We start from the raw sequence: 12,737 nt of genomic DNA, 5'->3' as shown, positions 1-12,737 counted from the left end.
TTACTGGTATGTAAAAGAACTCCTGTGGGACAAATTCCGGCACACCGGCGACGCTGATATAACATCGGCAGTTGCGAGCGTCGTTAAAAAAAAAAAAAAAAAAAAAAAAACAATTTATTTTCATACAATAAATCTTCATCCTGGAATCCACAGCTTTGCTTTCCTCCGGAGGAATTTATGCTAAAAATTTGATCATCCTTTAAAATCCATCGCTCTCTACCGGGTTTAACTTCGCGAATCTTGGATACAATGGCCAATATGTTAACCACAAGAACACCAGGACGACATATGTATGTATGTTGAGGCGATGACGTAAAGTAAAATGACTAACGACAGAAGTCTGAGGATCGGTGGTGATGTGTAAGTTTTCATAAAATCCCCGTCCAGCTGAACGGAGGTGGAAGTGACGGTCGGTTTTCCTGGTGATACCGCATTTTCCTGGTAAAAGGACCCTTCTCGTGGGAGAATCAGCAATATCCCATTTAGTGCTCGGCAGTTCGGAGACGTGAAGGAAGAGGGGAGTGAAAATGTGGAGAGGGGCGAATCGAGGGAGCGAGACAGGGATATTCGCGTCGCGGACCGTCCCTTCCCGTCGTTGGGTGAAAGACCCAGACAGTCTGAGTCTGCCGTCTGCCGGGTCGAGTCGGCTCGGTTGCTCTCGGCCGACGTTTTGGTGGGAGGAAAGAGCGAGAGGGGGGGGGGGAGAGACCGAACTGGCGAGAGAGAGACGAGCGAGCGAACGGATAGTCAGTCGTTAGCGGTCGTTAGGTCTCGGCTGCTGCTGTGGTGCAGTGCGGTATTTGTCGGAGTCTGTCCCTTCACTGCCTTCCTCCTGCACATCTTCCGTCTCGGCCGCGCAAGTTGGTGGTAACCTTCCTCCGTCCGCGATAAGTTCTACTGCAGTGTCTTAACGTACAACCATCAAGACAAGGCGCTACCTCACTTCTGGTATGTAACCCAACTTTTCTTCCAGTTCATGGAAAAAAGAAAAACTTATTTTGAGAGTTTTGTGGGATTTCTATATGCTTTTAGGGGGAAATGGTTTCCCGTATACATTTTTTCAGTAGTTGTGTGTGCTGATAGTGATAGTTCTGATTTATAATACAGATACTCAGAGCATATATTTCAGTAGATATACGATTTTCGGTGTGTTCTCCTTTCGACAGTTTCGAACTTCGTTATGTATGTTAGTGCGAACTTCTCATATGTTATGCTGTGAAGTAGGTTTTTATATACATTTTTTGCTACTGTTTTTAGAATGTGTATGCATTTACAGCGTAGTTCACAACTTTTTTTTTTTGCATGTGTTTTATGCGACAGGAATTTATTTGGTGCTTGAATATTAGTGAAGTGAAACTGACTGATTAATACTTACGTGTTATGTATGTGATTTGAAGTCTGATAGTGATAACGTGCGACGCATTTCATGTGATTCATTTTCGAACTGTGATTTCACTCGCAAACCTCAAGAACTGATGGAATCTCAAGCGTCGATTTCTTTTTGACATGTGCGACAGGTCAGCAGTAAACGATGGTGAAGTAGATAATTATGTACAGCTTCGAATATTTTTGAAGCAATAATTTCTATGAATACCTTTCACATATTGAAATTTCCATGCTGGAATGCCGGTTACAGTTTTCTTATTGTTGGTCATATATATGATAACGAAATTTTGTTTGAATCTTTGGAAGTAAACCAAAGAATCTATTAATTTGGTTCAGAAATGGGAAATATTTGTAAGAACTGTCATAGTCCCAACAATTCGGTTTTCCGATGTTACTCGTCTTGGTCACAGAAGTTTAGGTCGCAAAATGGCGACGGAGTTTGAGCCTTGCGCGGCAGTGCCCACCCAACTCACATCCGGGTGCAGACTACGGAGGAGGGGATCATTCTCAAAAAGTGCAGCGAAGGAACTTTCTAGCTGTACGGGACATTTCATCCATGCGAGATTCATGCCGCAAACTTTATTTATAGTTTGCTCAGAATTGCATCAGAATGTCCTACGAAAGGTCTTGAAAAAGTTTGTGAAGATTAGTTTCGTAAGATAAAAATTAGATTTTCAAGAATTAATGTGAGAAAAATTATTGGTTATTGAAGAAATCCTTCGACATCCTGATTGGGAATAACTACAGGAATTGAAATCAACATCTGTGGAGAAGTGATTTTTTTTTCTTCAGAATTGTCGAGAGCTGAAGACAAAATGAAACTTGTATAAGGTCTGACATTACTCAATTTAGAGTAGACAACTGAATTAAGCAAGTGCACATGTCATGACATTTGCTCAATAAGGTGTGGTGGATAACTCTCATCAGTAGGAAATAGGAATATTGCTAGTCCAAGGAGATCATGTGGTAGTAGTGGGAACAGGCTTTTTGCCAGAAACATGAATGAATCTTTTATACTCACAGTTTATCTAGATATGTTTGGCGGGGCACAACCTTCGTTCATATTGCTGTTGGATGGATGCTGCTCGTTATTCTTTATTGCTACTAAGTTGTTAAAGTAGTCAACCTTTCAAATCTGTATCTTAATAAGTGTTGAAAGACGTACTAACAGGAACATGCCGTAATTTTAATGTCGATTTGTAGAACTTTGTGAAAGAACGCAAGATGGTGCAAGAACGAAATTTCAGTAAGTTGTGCAATAGTTGCTCAAAATATTTGCATCTGCTTTACAGGAGGCTTTTGCTTGAGATCGGAAGTGGTAGATCAAGGGTGTAATTTTGAAAGATTTTGGGAGTTTGGAAATATTGTCGAGAGTAGAGGTTTTCTTGACTATCACATAGCTTCTTACCCTCGTAAGAGTGTTGACAGTTTTGTAGCCCTATTTTAAATAATGATTCGAGTTGACATTTTCTCTTGACGGCTATTTATAAAGTAGGAACAGGAATACATTGTGTTGCTCAGGAGTGCTTTATTTTTGGAAGCGTGTTTGCAGTCATTAGTGAGACTATGAGAGGGAGGGCTAAGTCTACAAGTATTTCAGTAATGCAGATATATATATATATATTATATATATATATATATATATATATATATATATATATATCTCCGCACAGATACAAGGCTCGAGTAGTGTTACTGTTATAAATGTTCCTTGTGCTTTATGAATCATTGACATATTTCAGGCGATTAGTTTTGCCGTCATCTGGAATCCGCAAATTAGTCATCTTGTACTCGAAGCTCCACAAATTCCAAGTGACTCACTTTTCTATGACTTTTGACTCAGCTGTACACGACACGACACCATTGTTTGATTTCCATGAACAATAGTCACTTGGGTCATTCCTATTTGTGCAATGGGGGGAAAGGTGTGGTGGTTTGTAATTGGTCCAAATCCGTCAGTAGTCGTTGGCTGACTGTAACGAGTGGATCTGGCTGCTTGAACGGCGATGTCAGTTTCTTATGACTGGCTGTTACTTTTAGAACTTCGGGATCATTTTTCTTTCTTACGCCTTCGAAAGATTTTTGACATTTCTTATGCGAGTGTTTGAACTTTTATTCACTTTGATGGAAGTTAGTGATGGTTTCGTACGTAACAATAATTAGTGGAATTGTGCTGCTGTTAAGTGCGTGGTATGAGAGGTTTACAAGTGCAAATCTTGTGCGCAGGCTCTGCAAGTGAATTAAAAATCGAAGAAAATTCGGCACGAGGCAATATGAGACTTTTTACAGGTGAGAGATTGACATTAATTGCCACTGTTCTAGTTTGTTCAGACATTTTCAGAACTTTTGTATTTTGGTAATAATTGTGGTTTTTGTGTAAGGTTAGCGAGGAATCTTTGTGCAACTGTTTTAGTTTATTTCAGTGGAAATTTGAAACATTTGATTGATTGTTGAATATTAGAATTTTCCCGAAGCATTCGATTGTTGAGTATTAGAATTCTTCCAGTATGAATGAGTTTTCTCACTTCTCGCCAATCTTCCGTTGCAATTTAACCCCCATGAGTGTGTTAAGTACTTCAGAATACTTTTAATTTAATGAACGCGTTCAAATTATTGCATTTTTTTTTCGACAGTGTTTTTGTTGAACAATGATGCCTGATTATTTAGGTTTGTACTCTTCAGAAATCTAGTACGTTAGTGTAAACTTGTCGAGACCTGAAGACTTAGAAACTTGTCGAGACGCAGGAATAGTAGGAAGTTTAGCGACATAGCGATTAGGTACAAAATCTTTATTGGAAGGGTGTGTACCGGTTTTTCAAACCCTCGTCAGTCTCAAACTGTTAAGAGAATTTTGAGGATCTGAACAGTTTTTTTTTCTACCTGCGTGGTTTTTACCTGAATGCAAGCAGGTCAAAAGCGAAAGCTTTCATAGTGCATATTTTCAGTTTGTTTGCAGTCATTTCCTCTGATCCCCTCCACCCTTAGTGCCAGGCTTCCTTTGAAGGGAGCATAAACTAGGTGGACTTGCGAATTAATGCCTTACCTGGAGTTTTCTTTTTAAGAACTCTTGTCCTTCACGTGTATAGTCTGAGTTTATGTAGTTCTGACACTTCGCGAATGACAATTTAAAATTTACCATGTTTGAAGAAAACTAAATACGTTTCCACAATTTACATGTTGCAACTTTTTTAGTTAGTCAGTGTGATACTTCAAAAAAGTTCTCTCAAGAAATAGGCCTATTCATTTTGTTTTCCCCAATGTTAGTATTTTGACGTGTTTTGTTGCGCCATTTTGTATCAGTAAAGTGCATTGCATGCAGCCGCTACACATTGTTGTATTTTGCTGATGATGGACTTTATTTTAATTTGCGAAATCTTGCTAAAATTTTTGTTACGGATTAGAAATTGTGTGATGTCTTGAATGTCGTGTTCAATTCATAAACTATGCATGTACAATTTTGTTAAGAAGAACCTCTCCTTAACACTTTGTAGTATACTTGAGTTTTTTAATTCAGTTATTTTAAATGTATACGTCTTGGTTATTTTAAATAGGTGGAATATTCAACAGCTCTCATTGTGAGTTTCTGTGTAGATAGGCCTGTTGGAAAAAGTGCTGGTCATATACATTAACTGTTCTTCCATAATTTACCATTATCAAAATTTGGATTAATGTGGCAGTTAATTAATCTATGCACATTTTAAAAATATTCTACAGTATGTCTGCTACTACGAATAAAGGTTAATACAATTAATGTTGCGTGTGAAAACTGTTCGTGGACTTGGTAGTAGGTCAAGATCGACTGATAATTTTGATGACTTGGGTCAAGATCGACTAATGTTTTCGATGACAAATGGTGGCAGGAGAAATAGATTGTGGGAGTAGAGTAGAATATAGAATTTATCAGAGTTTACCCAGCGTTTTGGCCTAGAACTAATAGGATTGATAGGTTTTCTTTCTTTTTTACGGAATGCTTTGTAAATCCACGTCCACTAAGGTAGGCAGACAGCTTCTAAATCTTGAATCAAGGCGAACCGCGGTCGGCCTTCCTGGAGGCTTCCATTCATCACAGGGACAAAGATTTTTTTATTTCCATTTATCCCCTTTTTTATATATACAGCTACTTTTTTATTGATGGTCTGCGTAATTCTTGAGTTTTACCTTGAGTTTGCAGACAGTCATTCTGGAAATGTTACCTCATAGCGTCTGACGTTTCGGAAGGTCACTAATGTCTCGCATTATGGAATCTGGAGTTCGATTTAAGGTCATTTGATTATTTGTGTGATTCATTCTCATTGGTTTTATACAGAAATGAGACTGAATATTTTACCAAGTGTAAGGTAATCGTACATTGTAAATGAGGCGAATTTAAAAATATCACATCATTATTATATCAACGTATACCAGTAAAGTATCTCCACTTAAAAGTCGGTAAAGGTGCGGTCAAGTTTATAACGCTTCAATAAATTTCCTCCAAATTTTTAGGTATGCCAGTAATTTCTACAGGCTACGCCACGAGACATTAATGGTATGTCACACCATGAAAAACTTACGCTTTCATGATATGGTTTCTGATTTGAAATGGTATAACTTTGAGGTTTGGTTTCAGATTACCAAAAATTGTTATACAATTATTTAGCCTATACATTTTTATGTAATTACCGGACTAAGTCTCGTAATAGAAGATTTCCCATTTGTACAGACACACACACACACACAGATAAAATAGCTTTTTTTATTACGAGAGGAAGTTAATAAGATTTTAGCGCATCACAAAAAATGTTGAAACTTGATTGATACGTGTTTATTTTTAACCCTAATTCTTTTTAAGCCCGTAAATTATTTGTACGACCCGGAAAGTTTTCTCATTTCCTTGAAAAAAAAAAATAGAATTTCTATTTATTGAAACCAATTTTTCACTCATTGCTTTCTTCACATTATTATCTCTCTTAATTTTATTTCCTTTCATTGCTATTTGAGGTTCAGAAACAGAAAGTAATCTGAAGTAGCCAAACTTTACATAAACAGAGAACTTCTTCCAGTGCCACTTGAATCGGTAAACGTTCTGTTGAAAGATGCCTTCTTTGCTCAGCTTCCGTCTCTTGAGTTTTCGTTAGTCTCGCAGTCGTCTTAGGTTAGAAGATTAATATTCAGCCTTGATGTGACACCATATTCTAGGAAATCAACTCGTATAGACTAATTTCTTTCTGTATCTCAAATTAAATCTGAAGCAATAATTTTTGTAGCCGTTTTCTGCTCTCGATATTTTTTGAGGTTTGGGGGGGGGGCGGGGTTAGAAGGAAAAAAAAAAGGGAGGTTTCTTCCACAGTTCCGATTAGCTTCTCTTTTTTTATTATTATTTTTTAAATTTTTATTAGAGTTAAAATAGTAAACCACTTTTTTCCGCATAGTGGCATACATCCCCAAAAGCTTTGTTTTACGTTTTTGTAAACACTTTACAATTTCAAGACAGTATTTCCACCCTTTATCGATTATGATCGACATTGAATGCTTCAAGGACCCATTTAGCATTGAAAATTCATAGTTTTCTTTCTTACAAGTAATAGACCTAATGGCTTGTCACGGTCTTTTAATCATCGTTGTGAGGTCTTCCAACGGATCTTTTTCCTCTATGTAGCAAAGAATGTGTCTAGGTGTTTTGGAGCGTTACATGTTGAAGCCAATGTTGTCTGTACATTCTTAATTCATCTGCCATTTCACCATTCCATATTACACAAAAGATTATAGCCAATAGTTCTTAAAAATCTAATTTTTACTACCCTTAAAAGTCGTTCGTAGTCCAAGCTTCAGTGCTATAGCTGAGGATTGTAAATTTTTGTTAAACAATAGGAAAAAGTACCATAACAGATAGAAAACACTGTCATGAAATCCATTGCAATTTGTGGCTGAAAGAAATCCCCCTCCCTCAGTCTAGTATAGAATTTTGGCTACTACTTGAGATTTCGTTCATATCTTTTCCCGTAAATCCATATACATATACATAGTGTTCTGCCCAAGGGCAGGTCTTTCACTGCAAACCCAGCATACTCAAATCTTTCCTATTTTCTACCTTCCTCTTAGTCTCCGCATCGACCCATAAATATCACCTTATAATACTCCGTCTCCGTTGAAGTCCCTACACTGGTGCCCTTCTCGCTCTGACAAGTGAGTCAAAGTGTGTGCCTAAACACGTGGCTATCAACTTAGACGATTCAGACTGGAATGTTCATGTCATCTTTTGCATTGTGATAAATAGGTCGGTCACCTGTCAATTTCAGATACGAGCGACTTTGCTTGTATCAGTACAAAGTCTTGAGGTAAGTAACGTGATACAAATGTGTGACGTAGGCCTACCATACTTGTACAAATTTTTCAGGCATATTTTTGGAGTTGATCAGACAACTTTATCCAATGAAGTTCTGAAACTACGTAGTATAATAATAATAATAATAATAATAATAATAATAATAATAATAATAGTTTTATTTTCCCTGGCAGAATTAAGGCCATCAGGCCTTCTCTTCCACTCAACCAGGATCAAATCACATACAGAAAAAATACATGCCGGTATACAAATATGAACTTAAAAATAATAATAAACATAATTAAGTAAAAAAGAGAGATTGAATACATATACACAATCAGTATTAACTTTGAAATAACAATAATAAAAAAATATATATACGTACATGACCAGGGATTAAGATATATTATTATTATTTATAGCTACTCTTGAAACTAGACTAGAGGGTTAGACACTTCTATACGGTGATTTGACAAATAATATCAATACTCTAACCCGTTACTTAATTTAAAACATTTAGTATAACGATTCTTACACGTGATTCTAGATGTTTTGAGAATAAATCTGGTGTGAACTCGACTACTGATATTAGTTATACAATTATTACTATTTATATCATCATTATAATAATTTTCTTATGCTTCAAACATTTATCAATATTTTAGGTCCGGAAGTAAGTTAACATTTTTACAACCTTAATTTTACCTGGGATATCCAGTTACAGCATGAAGTCGGTATATTGTATGTAATGCTTCGATGAAAGGACGTTTGGAATCGGAACATTTTCGTGATGTAATGCGGTAGGATATACTGATGAACTTTTATTAAGATGAAGACAGGGAAACTACAGTACTTCAGTTTCTTTGAGTTGAACTTCGATCGAATTTTTTTAAACGATTACAAGATTACAAGGCAGAGGTCAGGAAATGGTTGTTAGAAAAATATGTGCGTGGGAACAAATACCCTAAAGTTGATTCAGTATAGTGATGGTTTGTCAAGGGCAGACTTTGACCGTTTCAAACATGACGACATCGAGCATGATGGTGACGTAAAGCCAAGTTGACCGTTGGCCAGCAAATCACTTCCTGAGGTGCTGAAACATATGAGTCAGAGTATTCATAATTCTCTTCATCATTTTATCTCGCGTTCCAGATCTTTCAGAGTATGAAATCTAATAAAAAGGTAAAAAAAGATTGGATAACATGTGATTGCATTGGACGTGGGCGGGAGGAATGTCAGTGTTGCGATGTATATTTTTGACAACAAATGTGACTTCCCAAATAGTTTCAAGATTAAAAAAACATACCTAAGTTAAAATGCTGTTGTATGTTCATAGAATAAAAAAGTGTACGGTCTCATAAAATCATCCACGGCGAATAACCGTCATAGTCTCGGTGTAGACTCCCATTCCAACTCTGCCGAAGGTCTACCGAATGATAATTTCTCTCGGTACGTATACACATCGTCTGTTGACACAATCATGTTTCATTCGTTCTGTGTCACGTCAGTAGGAATATAGGTTGAACATCGACAGCCTTACAAAGTGTCATGGATTACTATTTGACTTGAGTTTATTTTTAAAATGTTTCATCAAAGTAGGTGGTCTTCAGTATAACCATTAACTGCACATTGTTGTGCAGTAAGAGAAATAAAGACATTCTGAAAGAACTGAAATTTCGCCTCACATTGAATGTAATACAAATCGGCGTGTCATTTACAAATTCATTAAAGTTTTGGTTGGACGTAGTGTGAATGAAGATGAGATGGAGAAGAATAGAAGAAAAGAAAGAAGACTAAAGAAGTGAGGGCTAGCGTGACTGGTATGTGTAAGCGTACAGCGAGCGCAATGGATTTCTGGAGAATGTAAACATGCTGTAGCCTGTTCCTTCCCCAGACGGGCCAACCACACGGTGAGGTAAAGAGCATGTGACCTTGCGTGACTGTTTACATTACTATCAACTGCGCTGACTATAGGCTACATGGGTTACAAGTGATGTTTGGACGAACCAACTATTACGATTCTACTCCAGAGCTGAATTTTAATATGTGTAATAGCAGGCAAATCTTCCTAAGCCGTCTCATTCAGGGAAAGATCTCCTTTACATGTTGTAATAGGCTTATCACGACACCATCCTTCGAGCTTTACTGTTCGCCCAACAAATAGAGATCCTGTGAGGAATAGAACTAAAAGTTCCCTTCCTCACTTTAATATTCTCATACTCGGATAACTAAAGTTTGTCAGATTCAATTATATCGTTTCAGAAGGAAGAGAGAGGGAAGAAATTAGAGTAGCAGGAGATTGTACTTTAGCGAGAGTTCTGTGACAGTTCCCAAAAACTATTGGTGAATTTATTTATCGCGTTGGTAAATCCCGTGGTTACGGCAGTGTTGACCTCACGAACCTCGGATCCATTGATTGCTTCTGAATCACTGAGGATATAAAGGCAAGTGAATAAAAAAAGAGAGAGAGAGAAAATTAATGTCCTAACAAATATCGAACATTACCAGGCGCCTTTCTACTTTTTTTTTCTTTTGATATTTAATTTCTGATCTTAGCTATGAAAAACTTCCATGCCCTCGTATTTTGATTTCATAGACAATTTTCTTTATACAGTATTAACATAATTACATGTCATTAAACGATTGGACATTTGATGTGTTCTGTACAGACTTTCAAGGATTCTGAATAACACTGGACACTTACTCGTCAGCGTCGGATTCACGAATGCCACCCAAGCCGCCTGTCAGACTCAGATAATCATCGCATATAATAGGGCGTACAATGTGCCAAACATTGCCAAGTGTACGGAGCCCAGGTCAAAGCCAAGTCAACACTGGGCACTTACAAGTGACAACTGCCTCATGCTGCAAGCACTACTCAGGGTTACCTCTTAAGATAATGGAGGACAACAAACCAGTAATCTAGCAACATCCATAGAGTCTGTGTAATCTCCACTTTCGTCCTGGGAATCGAATTTGGATTCACTACCACTTGAACCACAGAGGAATATTATAATACGGTATGTGTATTTGAAATTTTACGGACGAGGAGATGTACAAACAGATGAAACGAAAGGATACCTTTTGGCATGGTCTGTAATCACCTGAGAAAACTTACTGTTTTATTGAAAACATGACTGAAATTTGTTCACCTTCGAAACTACCGATGCTGACATCGTATGCTGTACGTGTGGTCAGCGGAGACGAAAGCGCATGAATATTTCAGGAGACATGCAAGCAGACTATAGAGGTTGACATGGCGCGCACTTTTGGAGCCACGACTGTTACTAGGGGTGGTGCCATCGAATGTTACCTGAATTCTTGGAAGTGGATTTCTGTCATAAGTAATTAATAGCATGCAGGGTAAAAACCTGTCACTTCACTGTAGTATCATTGTGCATTAGAGACTACATGGCTCGACCGTAGCTTGGTCGGCTGGCGACTTCACCAACGGTGGGCAGATAGAGAGACTCGTGGCCAGAATCTATGCTTTTGGAAGACAAAGTTGCTGTGGGACAAATTCTTTCACAGTAACTAAATTTTCCCAGCCATTTTCATTGAACAGCTGGTTCGTTACGCCTTATCTCATCATTTCTGAGTATCGTACAAATTATTACCATTACCAAGTAGCTACTTGTATTGGCCAGTAATTAAATGAGAGCTATCTTTATAAAATGTTCACTACTTAACTTGTACGTTTCCACTTTTAATAATTATTATGACACTATAATTATTAAAGAATTTATAAATATAGCCTGGTTTTGTAACATGTCAAAGAAATTACATACTATATACAGCGGTAGTAGAATTGTCAACATTTACATTGGCAAAAGAAATTACATACAGTATTTAATTCCAATCTTTCCACACTTCTTTTTGGTTAAACATTGTTTCCTTCTTGTTACGAAATAGGCCTACGTCAAGAAATTAATAAGAAACCTACCCACCAGTATGCATCCCAAACTATTACGTTCAATATCTTTTCCACCAATAAAGTTTATGACTTGCTAATGATTTCACTTTCAACTTTGACCATTCATTGTTATTTTTTAGTGGAATTACAATTTTTTGGTCTGTCCATATAATAAGTTCTAGAAACTCGAAATCACACTGGAAAGACGATAGAGCGACTGAATCAGTGAGGGACCTAAGGATTCAGACCTTATCTCTTAAAAAAAAAAAAAAAAAATTGCTGTCCGAACATTCACACAGTCTTCAGTCTTTTCATTAGGACTCTGAAGTTGAGGAAAAACACTTTTCTTTTCGAGCGTCCGAAGACGAGGTCTAATATAATATATGTTCATTTTGGGTCATTGTAGGCCAGAAAATGGTGTGTTTTATTTGTTTTTTTTTTTTGGTTGCCTTTTTCGGCGATTTTCAGATCATTGGTCCATTTTAGCCTTTTTTTTAGGTCTCAATGACTTTTTTTTTTGCAACTTCATCTTCTTTCGACTACATTTTTACTGCCATTTTTACAATTCTCATGAAATCTCACTTGCTTCAAGTATGCATCAATGACAACCGTTGATGTGGAGAGAAGTTTCTCGATGTTTCGCAACGTGCTGTCAGAAAACCGACGATCCTTTACACCTAAGAACCTGGAGATGACTATTGTGATATACTGCAATGCTAAACGGAGGTAAAGTTTCCGAAGTCCCATTTCTGTAACCCTAGTGTGGTTAAGCTAGATATTCTAGTTAACAAATTTCGATTTCTTGCTCCAGGATATCCATCGCGGGTTCGCTGAATTCATTCTAGATGGAAAAAATAGTTCATTCTGAATTCTCCAAGTACTTTTCTTAACAAACACGGAATTCCTTTTTCAAATTATGTTAATCCAAAAAAATATATAATGCCTAAAAGTAAGAAGCATTTCATTCATATAGTTTTTTTCGCGCTTATGTTGCATACCACCAGAATTTTGTATTTTTGAAACGTTATATTCATTAAATATGTAATTGAAACTGAAATTATTAATTAATTTGGATCACATTTTTACGTCGCTTTTTTCCAGTCTTTAGGTCCTTTTTATGATAGCTTTAGGTATTTT

General features: G+C 37.0%; 1 long non-coding RNA gene across 2 annotated transcripts in view; it reads left to right on the top strand.

The window, feature by feature from the left end:
* Positions 1-215: 215 nt before the first annotated feature.
* LOC138715272 (uncharacterized) overlaps positions 216-12,737 on the top strand; it is a 126,007-nt gene continuing 113,485 nt past the window's right edge. Inside the window, exon 1 of one of the 2 annotated variants that reach the window (XR_011336210.1) lies at positions 216-948. This is a non-coding gene — a long non-coding RNA (uncharacterized lncRNA). The remainder of the gene's footprint in view (positions 949-12,737) is intronic. The other variant, XR_011336209.1, reaches the window with a different exon arrangement.

The sequence above is a fragment of the Periplaneta americana genome, chromosome 15, assembly GCF_040183065.1.
Source record: "Periplaneta americana isolate PAMFEO1 chromosome 15, P.americana_PAMFEO1_priV1, whole genome shotgun sequence".
NCBI classification, from domain to species: Eukaryota; Metazoa; Arthropoda; class Insecta; order Blattodea; family Blattidae; genus Periplaneta; species Periplaneta americana.
Note: the sequence above shows the minus strand (reverse complement) of the source record. Positions and strands in the feature narration are given on the sequence as shown.